Raw genomic sequence first — 14,252 nt, forward strand, 5'->3', positions numbered from 1 at the left:
TTCCATATAAGTATAGACCAGAAAACAACTGACGACTAGAAAACAACTGACTAATAGCTCTTTAAAAGAGTTATTTGTACTTAAGTCATCAAATTTATGCACTCCTTCCCACATTAGTGACTTCTAAATAGGTGAACACACCAGCCATCCTACTTTAAGCCTTCTCTTTACCAAGTCAATCAATCCCATTTCTTTCTATCAACCCCCTCATTATGCCTTGGTTTACATCCTGTAAATTGCAGTATTTTTCAAAAGAGAAAGATCTGAAACAAATATGGCAAAAATTAAAACTTGTTAAATCTTGTTAAATTATTTTCTGAAATCTCCCATATTCTTGAAATATTTCATAATTAAAAGTTTTAATTAAGTTTCAATAAATACAGAGGTTAATAAGAGAGAGAGCAGTTTTAAAGCAACAAACTGAATGGCAAATCACTGGTTCTGAAACTACTACCTAAAAATTATCAGGTTAATGAGAGACTGAACATCTGAACATGGAGCATCTGGGTGCTTGTTTAATGTTCCCACACACATTGTGCCGCAATGCCTTTAAAGGAAATAGTTCATAATAGGTCACCAAATTTTTGAAATATGTACCAACTTTTTAAAAGGTTAAAGGGGAAAAATGAACACAAAGTAAAAGATCAGGCAAGCCCATCACAGTAGCACACCTTGAGACCTTGTAAAGACTTGAGAAACACCAACTCACTGGGGTGAAAAAGTAAACTTCAAGGTGGTCATCTAACCAAGGAAGACTAAAACTTGATCAATTTTCACAATCATCTGAAAAAGATGTTAAAGTGTTTTTTATCCCACTTTTTATTCAGCACCAATAAAAAATATATTGCATCTGGTGAAAACACTTTCTATCCCTTCACCGGTTCATTCAAGAAAAATTTACTCAGTGGGGATACATGATAAAATTGCTGACATGAAATTGTCCCCTCTCTCTTTATTAGTAATATTTTCTTCTCTAATGGATCATCTCCAAAGCCTAAAAATATGGTATAAGGGTTCCCATGTTTAAAAACCCCTACTGACTCCACAGCCCTCTTCAATTAACATCTTACTTTTCAGCTTCTCTACAATAAAAATTCCATTCTGATCAGGCTTTTACCTCCACTGTTCATCAAAAGAGCTATCAGTGTCACAAATAACCTCAACATTGCCAAATTCAACGTTACTTCTCAGGCCTTGTTTAATTCCTGTCAGTTTTTGACCTAGTCCTTCTAGAAACAGTTGCTTCCCTTTGCACCTATGACACCAGTATCTCGTTTTTTTCTCCAACACTGGCACTTTTTTCTCCTGTTGATTCCTCCTCATCCTCCTATCCTTTAAGCATTGCTGTGCGCCAAGATCAGACCTCAGACCCCTTCTCTAGCTATACTTGTTTCTTAGGTGATCCCATTCAGTCTCAAGGCTTGAAGTATCAGTTATACACTAATTCCAAATTCTTATCTCCATGCTGCACATCTCATCTGTATTCCAGATTTGTATACCCGTTACCTCTTTCACATCTCCACTTGCATGTCTAATAGTCAACTCAAACTTAAGAATAACAAAATTGATCTCCCACTGCAAATCTCCTGTGGTCTACTACCCTTTAATGAATCACAACTCCATTCTGACTATTGCTAAGGCCAAAAATAAACTTGGAGTTCTGCTTTACTCATCAGCAAACTCTCCCAATTCTACCTTCAAAATATATTCCGAATCTGACCACTTCTGACTGTCACTCTTTCTTCCCTAGATTTTTAGAATCGCCTATCTAGTCTCCCTGTTTTCATCCTTACTAACAATCTAGTTTCCACACACAAACAAGAATAATTCTTCCCCCAAACAGGTAACATTTGTGGCTCTACTCTGCTCAAAAACCTTTAAAGGTTTCCCATACCTCTGAGTAAACTTCAAAAGGTTTAAAGAACTTGGCTTTCTCTTACTTGGCTTTCTCCTCTAACTCTCCTCCTTGCTTGTATTGGGACATCCATATTGCCCTTCCTTCTAGTGCTATAACTATACCAAGCAGATCTCCCTATATGAACACTTTTCTCAAACATGCCACATAGGTAGCTCCTTCATTTCCTCAGGTCTTTGCTCAAATGTCTCTTTACCAGAGAAGCCTTCTCTGAACAGCACCCTCTTCCCTAATCCTTCTCTTGCATTCAACTCACTTTATTTCATGGCACTTATCACATGACATGTTTTCTGTGCTTTTTATCAGTTTCATCTAATAGAATATGAGCCAGATGAGGGTGAAAATTTTGCTTTGTTCATTGTAGTATCCACATCATCTAAAATAAAACAGTATTTTGGGCCTAGTAGGTTCTCAATAAGTATTTGTATAATGGCCAGATAGACCGACTGAAAAGAAAGATAAAAGGAGTTCAAAATGGCCACAAAAAAGAGGCAGTATTTACAGGTCTGGATATACACACACATATATAAAATATGTATTTTTTAATGTTTACATCATCTTCATTTCAAAACCTCAAAAATACCCGCCCAACACATAAGTTAATTTAATCATCTGATTAATTTATTTTAGTCCTTAAGGAGATGTTTTACAAACTAGTAAGTTTTCCAAACACAAAAGAAATAAAACTCTAACGTGATTTTCTCAACTCATGATGCCACTCTACTCAAAGAACTCAAGAACTTGTACATGCAGAAATTTAATCCTGAAGTTAATATTTGGGTGTTTTCTAAATTTCAGGCTAATATAATAGAAAACAAAAAGCAATGGTAAAATTTGACAGTTGCTAGAAAACTTAGAGTAGGAGTGGGCTCAGAAGGAAAACCACAGTAGAAGAATTATAAGAACAGATTCCACTCACCTGTTACTTCTTAACTAGCATTTCTATTATATCCAATAAATACAAAGAGAAGAGCTCTGAAACATGAGTTCAATCATTTTGCAAACTCCCTAATAACTATTTTTCCCCCCAAGCTAATGGCCAAAATCAGTAACTTAGGATATCGACTTTTTCACTTTTTAAATCAATGACAAAGCCTCTATTTTACTCACTTCAGACTGTCCAGGCTGCATTCACAGGTACTTTTCCTTGATTCAAGTCAATTCAAAGTCTCACAAAGCCAGCATCTTGACTAGCACCTCAGGACTGCAGTAGTGTATGTCTTGCTTTTCCCTAGTACCTTGCATGGTTCTTGGCCTATACCAAGAAACTCAATAAATATTTGTTCAATGATCTGTGACTCTTTCTAAAAGTGATCTTTAGGCTATTCCTTGTTTCCCCACCCCCAGAGTGCAGACAGTGCTAATATTTTGCAAAGTTTCCTTCACTCCTTAAAGAATGCTCATAAAAACGGTTCAAGGAGTCCCCCGGTGTTAAAAGTCCTGCTTAAATCAGGTCTATTTTAGAAAATGCATGCACACTGGGAAAAAATGCACTGAGATTATTTTTACAAAATGAGTATCATCCTCATATTAAGTTGTTCTTATAAATCATATGTGTCAGGTTTTATAATTAAGTTTCTTAAATCAAGATGAAGGTATATTTATTTCTATTGATGTTTAAAAGTAGAATTTAACATTTTTAGATTGTTTTATCTGATTAGCCTGTTGGGCATTTATTGACTTTCAAGAAAGTAAGTAAAATAATTTTTCTAAAAAAGACAAATAGAACCCTCCAACAAAGGGATGTCCATGTGGTTTTCTGTCTTTGGACATGTAAGAATTGGAAGCAAAGAAACGTTGACTTGAAGACAACTGGGGTCAGCCTTCTCCCTGCAGGCTCAAGATCAACCATCCCAGAATGGAAAAAAACGAAGAAAAGAAATAAAGAAAAAAATTGTCTCATTAGTAAGAATTTTATTGGAATGGAATGTTTTCCTTTATCAAATTTGCATGCCATGCTTCCAAGCTACACACAACTGAGTAACTTTCTAGTCACTAACTTAATTTCAAAATGACCTAGCAAAGTCTTTAAAAATGCTGGGAAACTGGGGCAACTGGGTGGCATAGTCAGTAAAGCGTCTGACTCTTGGTTTTGGCTCAGGTCATGATCTCAGGGTCCCGAGAGGGAGGCCTGAGATGGAGGCCCAGCCTACTCAGGATTCTCTCTCCCTTTCCCTCTGTCCTTCTCTATTCTCCCCACCCCCTATGTCACATCCACTCTCTCTCTAAAATAAATAAATCTTCAAAAAAATAAGTAAAAACAAAAATGGTGGGAAACGTGACCAACCTCCTCTCTGACTACTCCATAATCCCGAGATAATTCCCTCCTTTTGAAGCTCTGCTTTAATAGACCAGAATAGAGGCTTCTGAATTCATATCATTTAGTTACAAGTTCTCCGATATAAATTGGTTGCATTGGGATCACTGGGGAGTTGTTTGAACATAGACGTTTCTAGACACCACCTGCAGAAATTTTGATTCAGTACGTTTAAAAATAAAAATCTCTGGTTTAATTATTTTTTTAAAGATTTTATTTATTTATTTATTTATTTATTTGACACAAAGAGAGAGAGAGATCACAAGGAGGCAGAGAGGCAGGCTGAGGGAGTAGAAGGGAAGCAGGCTCCCTGCCTAGCAGAGAGCCCAATGTGGGGCTCCATCCCAGGACCCTGGGCTCATGACCTGAGCCTAAGGTAGAGGCTTTAACCGACTGAGCCACCCAGGTGCCCCTCTGGTTTAATTATTAAACAAGTAGGTATGAACTTTCCCACCTTCAAATATAAATATTTCTTAGCAATGATTTTATTAAAACATATACTGAGAATACTTACTGCTACCTGTAAATTTATTACATATTACTAGCTTTAAAATTATGTGTGTCTTCCAAATTCCACCCTTATTTTCCACATCAGTTCAAACCTTTGATAATGAATTTCCTAACAATTGTCTTTGAAGAACAGATCATGGAATTAGAGGAAGATAAACTCCAAAACCAGATAAAATAAGATTCCACCTTAATTTACAAAGGTCCCCAGGAGTTAGTCTATTCGAGTAACAATGAGGAGAGGCAAAATGACATAGTATGAAAGTAAAAAAAAAAAAAAAAAAAAGAATGAGAACTGAATTCAGATGTCCATTTTTGTTTGATGATAAAAAATCAGCTAACTTTTCTGGGTATCAACTTTCTGATCCATAAAATAAAGAGGAGTTTCAAAATTATATATTTTTTAAAGATTTATTTATTTATTTGAGAGAGAATACAAACTGGGGGAGCGGCAGAGGGAAAGGGAGAAGCAGGCTCTCTACTGAACAGGGAACCCGATGTGGGGCTCAATTCCAGCTCCCTTGGGATCATGACCTGAGCTGAAGACAGAGGTTTAGCTGACTGAGCTACCCAGGTGCCCCTCAAGATGATTTTTAAATGCTCCTTTCAGGTTGAATGATCTGATTAAATCAGATTCAAAGATGGATTAACCTGTATTAAATCTGAATAACATAGTTTCAGAAATAAGACAACCTGTTGTCTTATTTCTGAAACCTGTCTTATTTCTGAAACCTGTAACCTGCTGTTACAGCTAACAGCAGGAAAATGAAACTGAACACAAACATTCTCAAACATACTTGCTCATCTACATGCAAAATGGAGGACTTAAATGAGATATTATATGGTAAATGAATTAACATTTACATAGTCTACTATGAGGGAGGCATTATACTAGGCAAAAGATGTAAGAAATAAGACCCAGTAACTACTTTAAAAAACTTTACAGTATAACGTAGGAAAAAGACACATAATGCCTACCTTCTCACAAGTACTAAATACATTAAGATACCTTATTCTTTCCTCGTTGGTAATTATGCACTTTTTCTTTCCATGAATGTTTGTTAAAATTTCAACTTCAGGTAGTTATCTCCTCAGAGTTGAAAACTGTGCCACATTATATAAAGATATACTTTGCACTTCAAGGGCTTATGCTAACTACCTCCCCAAAGAAGGTACTATGGGGCAAAAAATTTACTTGTCAATAAGTACCATACATATTTCTGATGAATATGCTTTGTGCATATAATTCTTATGAATTACAAGTTATTAACACATAGAAGAACATAGAAGATCCAATGAGACCAATGTAAAAACGGGAAAAATAAAGTCTTTTTCAGATAGAAACTGATTTCCAATTGTGAACTTTGTATTTAAGCCAACTTTACAGAAAGAAAAAAAAATTATTCTGGGGGCTCCTGGGTGGTTCAGTCAGTTAAGCGGCCGACTCTTAATTTTGGCTCAAGTCATGATCTCAGGGTATTGAGACAGAGCCCTGCATTGGGCTCCCCACGCAGTGGGGAGTGTGCTTGAGATTCTCTCTCTTTTTCTCCCAATACCCCTCCCCCCACTTGAGCTCCCTCTCCCTCTCTCTCTCAAATAAATAAATCTTTAAAAAAAAAATTATTCTTAACTGGCAAAACATTGGCACATATGCTTTTTGATCAAAGGCAAAAATCAAGTCATGCTGTTCAAGAAAAATAATCTGTTCCTTTTTAGGGGCCCATTACATATTATTATTGACAATAACTTACTCTCATGAAAAGCTTCACTTTGGTCCACTAGAGATCCACGACATGAAGAGGAACCTTAGTTAAGATTCTCTGTTAAAAGGATATGGGACTATAGAGAGACTCTGTCTCTCTCCTGATTTTCTAGGCCTAGCACAGTGCCTGACACAGATGAAGACATGAAAGAATGAAATAAAAGAAAGCTGCTCAGCAAGGATCAAGGCGGCTAAACCATGAAAAATTATTCATCTAAATAAGATCATATAGCTTACACTTAATTGGCCTCTCTAAGGAGCGCTTTTCTCATGCGAGGCTACTATTATAGTATCATCACAATTAAAAAATACATGCACAGAACCTCATTCCAGATTAGAATCAAAAGCTGAATTCTTAACTTTTCACAACACTCTGAAAATGAGAAAAAAATTCATCCATGAAACATGAAATTTAGTGATGAAGATACTGGTTATTCAATCCAATCTTACTTAGAGAAAGAAAATATTCTTACTAGCTTGAGTGTACATGTGGTATCATTCATATCAAACTTTTAGCTAACGCTAAAATTACGCTTCTTTTAAACCAAAGAAGAGCAAAATACACAGGCACACTGCATTCAGTAAATAAATTAACTTATGATATAAAGGCTATTTAATACAACTGCCCCCATACCCACAACACCTGCCTCAAACGCGCACACATCCACTTTCTTCAAAATGACATTCTAGACTCGGCGATTGCTAAATTCACCCACAATTCACCATGACCAACTCCCTAACCAGACTACTTTTCAGTGTGGAGGTAAAATAAAATATAAAGGAGGCTTTTCTCCCAAAATCTGTGTGAAGAAAACGAAAAAGTTACCACGGCTATTAACAAAACAAACGAAACCTAAAGAAAGCAAATTACCCTCACACAGGAAAGAAAAATCACCCCATCGGGTCACACGTTGTGGCCTAATACCTGGCCAATATGTGGCTTGGGTCGATTTTTCTCATCACGACCCCCACAAACAGATTCCAAGAGTGGGACCAGACTGTCGTGGACCACAGACACGACTTCAGGCCCCGAGAGGGAAGACAGCTCTTGGCTTGCCGCCCAGTCCCGAAGGGGCTGTCGGGTCGCGTAGTCCCCACCCCCGAACTCCCGGGCCCGCCATCTAGCCCTGGCCGCGGCGCCCCTCCTCCTTCTCCCACCTCCACCTCCTCACCTCTCGGCACCAGCTCACGCGCGTCCCATCACTCGGTCAGCTTCTGCCTTCGAGTCTCCCTCCCTTTCGTTTTCATTTTTACTTCCCACGCCGGGTAGAGAACGGAGGGCAGAGCCGAAGATGCCAGTGGGCGGCTGCACCGCTGAGCCTCCCTCCGCACCCCACCCGGAGCTCGCCGGGGTCGCTCCCAGTCACAGCGTACAGCGCCCCGACCACCACACAGACCTGCAAACCCGGCTAGGAGGGAGGGGGCGGAGCGAGCGCGCGCCTACACGTCACCCGACCGCAGCGCCGCCAACGTCGGCACGTCGGCTCCCCGGGGCCCCACCCCGTCCGCGCGCGCCGCCGCGCGCCTCCCGCTCGCCTCCCGCTCGCCCCCGGCTCGCGGAGCTGAGCTGCGAAGGGAGCCGGGCTGGCGCCGAGGGCGCGTCCCCAAACGGGCACGGGCGCGGACGCGCGCGTTCCTGGGGCTCCGAGGTCAGGTGGGTGTCCCTGCGGGGTCAGGCCTGCTGCTTCTAGCTCGCTGCCAGAGCATTTTCCTCGCAATTACTGGAGTTGACTGCATCTTTTCTCCTAGTCTTTTTCCTAGGATGAAGACAAAGAAGTAATAATTCCTACAAAGGAGAGAAGAGCAGTAAATATGAAGTCTGAAGAACCGGGTCATTGCGATCTACATCACCAGCCACGAGCTCCCGGCTATGGGACACCTTATACGCGGTTCTCTAGTCTCGGGTCCGCTTTCCTTAAACTTTCTCAATTCTCAGTTCAGTTATCTTCAAGTTATCTCTGCTATCTGGTCCTTTGGTCGGACGGCTGCCTCCACAAACAAAATGTCTTTAAGATTCCCTGGCTCGTTTGGAAAGACTGACGACATTAAGAAAAATTAACGAACCTCAAGAACTGTCTGGGTATGTGTATACGGTTCCAGACCAAACGTCGGGCCTGACGGCCTGACTTAATGTGCCCTAGCTTCCTCCTCTTCCACCTCCGTTTCTCAGAAGGAATGTGTCTTGGTGCCTAATGGAACTGTGTTTTATAGAAAGGCAGTCAACAGTGATCCGGTTAATACTCTTGACTGGCCAAGCCATAATTGGAGTTCTGTGTTCAATCTAGATTGAGCACTTAAAAAAAAAAAAGCAAACTCAGAGAAGCTGGAATTATTTCACAGGAGAGCAGATGATGACGAGAACCCCAAAATGTAACACATAAAAGAAGTACTGATTGAAGTGGGGAGCATTCTCAGAGAAGAGAGAAAGCTACAGGAACATTGAATAAATGAGTCGTGTGATACTAGATTCGTTTCATTTGGTCTCAAGAGATGCAGACTTGAGAGAAACGGGTTCCATGTCCTGAAAAAGGAGATCTTTCTAGCAGTAGTCAGAGAAGTTGTCTGCCTTAGGATATGTGGGGGCCTCAACTACTGGATTTGACCTTAATTAGATTCTGAAGGCTTATTTCATAGGTAGGAGGTGCAAGGGAGCCATATATGAAAAGAACTAGCTCATTTTTTTTTCTTTTCTTTTTTTTTTTTTTTTAAGATTTTACTTATTTATTTATTTGTCAGAGAGAGAGCACACACAGGCAGACAGAATGGTAGGCAGAGGCAGAGAGAGAAGCAGGCTCCCTGCTGAGCAAGGAGTCCGATGTGGGACTCGATCCCAGGACACTGAGATCATGACCCAAGCTGAAGGCAGCTGCTTAACCAACTGAGCCACCCAGGCTCATGGTTTTTTACAGTCATTCCCAACCTTCAGATTGGATCAGCCCTTGGTCCCAGACTTAAAAGAATTTAGAGGTTAACTTATGAGACAAGACAAATGCATCTAAAGAAGAGAGGAAGCCACGTGATACCGAGAGGTACTAACAGTAAGTGGTAGACATTCATGTGGCAGATTGTTCTTTTCTTATCACAGTTCCCAAGAGTTAAGGGAGAAGAAGGAGATTGAAAATGGACCCTGCCTAGAACTGCCCTAGAACTAACCAAATGCGGCTCTTTACCCTTGAAATGTAGCAGAAAATGTAAACATGCAGCAAGTGCAAAATATACACCAGATTTTGAAATTTAGTACAAAAAGAAAAGTAAAATATCTTAATTCTTATATTGAGTACATATTGGAATATTAACATTTGATATAGGGTCAGTCATATTAAAAGTAATTTTACCTGTTTTTTTTTTTTTTTAATGTGGCTTCTAGGAAGTTTTAAATTACATAGGTAGCTTGCATCTTATTTCTATTAAGCAATTCTGACCTAGAGGGAAATACACTTCACTGAGCTCTGAGAACTATCTTTGTCCTCTTTGTAATCCCTGGAGGGTTTTCCAAAATGTCAGCGGAAAGAGTCTGATGACAGGATTCCTAATGAAGAGATAGAAGACTGTCTAGAAAGTGTGTTATGAGCAAAGACAAGGAAACAAGATTACAGATGCCCTCTGTAATGATAATGAGTAACCCATTGGTTTATAATGGAAGATGCTTATTGGAAGGCAGTGACAAAGTTAAAATCAAAAGCTAATCTGTAAGAAGACTCAGTTTTTAATTTAAGGAATTTAATAGTGTAGGCAATTAGGATCTGGCAGTTACAAAATGGGATTGTGGGCAGTTTAAGTGACTGTCTTCGGCTCATAATCCCAGAGTCCCAGTATCAGGATCAAGTCCCGAATGGGGCTCCCAGCTCCTCGGGAAGTCTGCTTCTCCCTCTGAGCTTCTCCCCTCTCATGCTCTCTCTCTCGCTCTCTCAAATAAATAAACTTAAAAAAAAAAAAAAAAGGAAAAGAAAATGGGATTATATGAATCTCTTGTCAATATTGAGTAGGGTGGGGATGCCTACATGACTCAGTCAGTTAAGGGAACCGGTGATCTTCACTTCAGGTCATGATACCAGGGTCCTGGGCTTGAGTCCTGCATCAGGCTCCTTGCTCAGCGGGGAGTCTGCTTGTGCCTCTGCGTGCTGCTACCCCCTGCTTGTGCACACTCTCTCCGACAAATAAATACCATCTTTTAAAAAATATATTGAGCAGGGTGGGTTGAAACTAATGGGTGGTTGGGCAACCAATTAAAACTCGTACTTCAAAATGTATTATTCTAGGGGGACGTGGGTGGCTCAGTGGGTTAAGCCTCTGCCTTTGACTGGGGTCATGATCTTGGGGTCCAGGGATCAAGCCCCTCATCAGGCTCTCTGCTCAGCAGGGAGCCTCCTCCCCCCACCCCACCCTGCCTCTACCCGCACCTGCCTCTCTCTGCCTACTTGTTATCTCTCTCTGTCAAATAGATGAATAAAGTATTTTTTAAAAATGTGTTATTCTGGGGCACCTGGATGGCTCAGTCATTAAGCGTCTGCCTTTGGCTCAGGTCATGGTCCTGGGGTCCTGGGATCAAGTCCCTGCATCAGGCTCCCTGCTGGGCAGGAAGCCTGCTTCTCCCTCTCCCACTCCCCCTGCTTGTGTACACTCTCTTGCTGTGTCTCTCTCTGTCAAAGAAATAAAATATTTTTTAAAAAAAAGTGTTATTCCACAAACAGTGGGTTATAGATTTAAATTGATTATGGTCCAAGGTTTCCCTTTCTGTTGTTTCAGTTACCTGAGGTCAACCACTATCAGGATGCAGATGATCCTTCTAATATATCATCAAAGGGACAATAGTGGCCTAATGCTATGTCACAATGCCTGTGTCATTCACTTCACTTCATCTCATCACTAGGCATTTTATCCTCTCACATCAAAAGAAGAAGGGTAAGTACACTACAATAAGATATTTAGAGAGAGAAAAAGACCACATTCACATAGCTTTTATTACATTATATTGTTGTAATTATTCTGTTATTGGTCATTGTTGTTAATCTCTTACTGCCCCTAATTTATAAACTGAACCTTAACATAAGTATGTATGTGTAGGAAAAAACATAGTATATACAGGGTACTAGCATTGGTTTCAGGCATCCACTGGGGCAGTCTTGGAAGTATCTCACACAGACGGGATTAAAAAGTATGACACGAATCTGTATTGTTTGATATGGAAATTTATCAAGGAGTACCATTGAGTAAATAGTTTGGAAAATAATACATACACAACATGAACCCATATATGTAAAATTATATATGTGTGTGTATGTAACTAGATTATTTGACTAATAGTGCCTTAATTTTCTTAAAATTCCCTCAAAAACAGAAAATCTCAAGATGAAGGTGTTTCCAGCATATTTTCATGGACTCAACATAGTCATCCATGTTTTTTGGTTCTTTTCATCTCTATGTTCTATCATTCTTAGCATGTTAGCCTTTCACTCTCACCCTTATTACCTCATGAGTTGTCAGAATGGGTTGATAAGCTCCAGATTCATGTCTAGCCCATGAGTCCCTTAGTATCTCAGTATGTGTATCTACTAGGTCTGTTCAGCTCACCAGTGTCCCACAGCCTTGGCTTCTGGATATTTTTGGTTTTACCTATTCACAGTCCATAGGTTCCCCCTCCTTTTTGCATACCCCAACTTAAAATTAACATTGGCTCTTAAAATTACGTATCTGCTGGACCCCAGTGCATTTCTTTGCCTGGAACTGAAGCTTAACCTCTGGGGGATGCTGATTAATAAAAAACTCAATTCTAAAATGAGTTTCCCCAGTCTTTTTAATAAATGATGATGATACAGGGAAAAAAATTATGATGGGAGACGCTGTTGGTTGTCTACACAGTCACCATTTTTCTCCTCTTCCTTAATAAAATGAATTTGTTAGGTCATCAAACAACTAAAGGAATGTGAGCTCTTCCTGTTACCCTGGAAGTAATTCTATTTCCTTTTGAATAAGAATTTTGTAGAGGTGGTCATGTGACCAAGGGATAGTCAGCAAGGGGGGGTTCTGCAATAAGTTTAGTCCAAATGGCAAATATATGCTTATAAGTTCTATAGAGAGCTATTCTTGGGTAACAGTTCAAGATGAGATGGTAGACTTGGCATATAATTTGCCTAATGTTCTTTCCTATACAGTGCTGAAATAAAAATTTAGAAGTAGGAAAACTGAGGAATAAATAAAAAAATGAAGATAGTGTGTGTTTGGTGCATGTACTTATGTGGAGAGGAGAATGCTCAGTGGAGAAGAGAAAAGTAAATGAAACTTGAACAGTTTCCTGGGAAACAAGGCTAATGGTAGAGATTTGACTAGGAATAACACCTAAAACCATTGCCAAAAAATACAGTGAAGAAGCTACAAAAGAGTTGGTTGAGGCATGGCAGAGAGCAGAAGTAAGAATAAGGGCTGAAGGGGCGCCTGGGTGGCTTAGAGGATTAAGCCGCTGCCTTTGGCTCAGGTCATGATCCCAGGGTCCTGGGATCAAGCCCCGCATCGGGCTCTCTGCTCAGCTGGGAGCCTGCTTCCTTCTCTCTCTCTCTGCCTGCCTCTCTGCCTGCTTGTGATCTCTCTCTGTCAAATAAATAAATAAATCTTTAAAAAAAAAAAATAAGGGCTGAAAATGGGGTTGACATTCTATATATGGTACACTTGACTCAGGCACCACACACATTTCCTTCTTCATTGTACATACTGAGAGCTGACAAAGACACCTGCCACCAAACAAACAAAAAAGACCCCAAAAGTCTTGAAATGAATTGTGCAAATAGTAGAGAGGAAATGAAAGCTTTTATGTTGACAACACAGTGTAATACCATTTTCATTGTGGTACTCAGGGCCAGCATTCAGAGAGCTAGTTACTTGCCTTCTCATCCTAAAGTAAAACCTGATATTTAGCATTCCTGGTCCTACCCTATCAAACCCAGGCACTTGTTCACAATTACTACGTAGGAGAGAAAACTGGAAGACATCCTGCTTAACTAAAAGCAAAGAAGGGCACCTGGATGGCTCAGTTGGTTAAGTGTCTGCCTTCAGATCAGATCATGACCCCAGGGTCCTGGGAGTGAGATCCTCATTGGGCTCCCAGCTTCTTCCTCTTTCCCTGCTTCTCCCTCTCCCCCTGCTTGTGGGCTCCCTCACTTGAGAGAGCCACCCAGGCCCCCCTGTATAAATAAAACAAACAAATCAGTTACCAGTTTATATATACATACATATTTAATTTTTTAATTTTTTTATTTAATGTACTTAAATACTTTAAACATATAAAATATATACTTTATATATTTTGCTGAATATTTATATGCATTTTATATGTGTATTTATCACATAAGTAGCAAATACAAGTAAATCTTATGTAACATATATAATATAATATATATTTAGATAAATATTTGTGTTATATAATATGTGTATGTGTATAGAAATGTACAATAAAGAATAAACAGGCAAATCAGGAAATCACTGTTATGAAAGAGAGAGAAAGGAAAACAAAAACAAACTCTAGAGGAAACAGATATATTTCACAAAATAGAAGGGAACATTTTTTAAAAACACTCCAATTTATAAACTTAAGTATTCAGAATATATTTTATCTATGAGCTATAAATAAGGTACTCCGAAAAAGGAGCAACCATAGAATCATATAGTTCAGAGACACTGAACACATGATTCCTTAAATGAGAAATTCAAGGGAAGTACCAGAGATAAAATCAAAGAAATCTAGAACTTAGCATACAAAG

The 14,252-nt window shown here is 39.5% G+C and overlaps 1 protein-coding gene and 1 non-coding gene across 2 annotated transcripts in view; one reads left to right on the forward strand and one right to left on the reverse strand.

The window, feature by feature from the left end:
• The window catches only part of ASCC3 (activating signal cointegrator 1 complex subunit 3), a 336,478-nt gene extending 328,539 nt beyond the window's left edge, over nt 1-7,939 (reverse strand). Inside the window, exon 1 of the mRNA XM_059401113.1 lies at nt 7,674-7,939. The gene's annotated coding sequence lies outside the window, so the exon portion shown is untranslated. The remainder of the gene's footprint in view (nt 1-7,673) is intronic.
• LOC132018894 (small nucleolar RNA SNORA38) lies at nt 3,644-3,776 on the forward strand. The gene has a single exon (XR_009404666.1). It is a non-coding gene; the product is annotated as a small nucleolar RNA SNORA38 (small nucleolar RNA).
• Nucleotides 7,940-14,252: the final 6,313 nt, after the last annotated feature.

Source organism: Mustela nigripes, chromosome 5 (genome assembly GCF_022355385.1).
Source record: "Mustela nigripes isolate SB6536 chromosome 5, MUSNIG.SB6536, whole genome shotgun sequence".
Taxonomy (NCBI): domain Eukaryota; kingdom Metazoa; phylum Chordata; class Mammalia; order Carnivora; family Mustelidae; genus Mustela; species Mustela nigripes.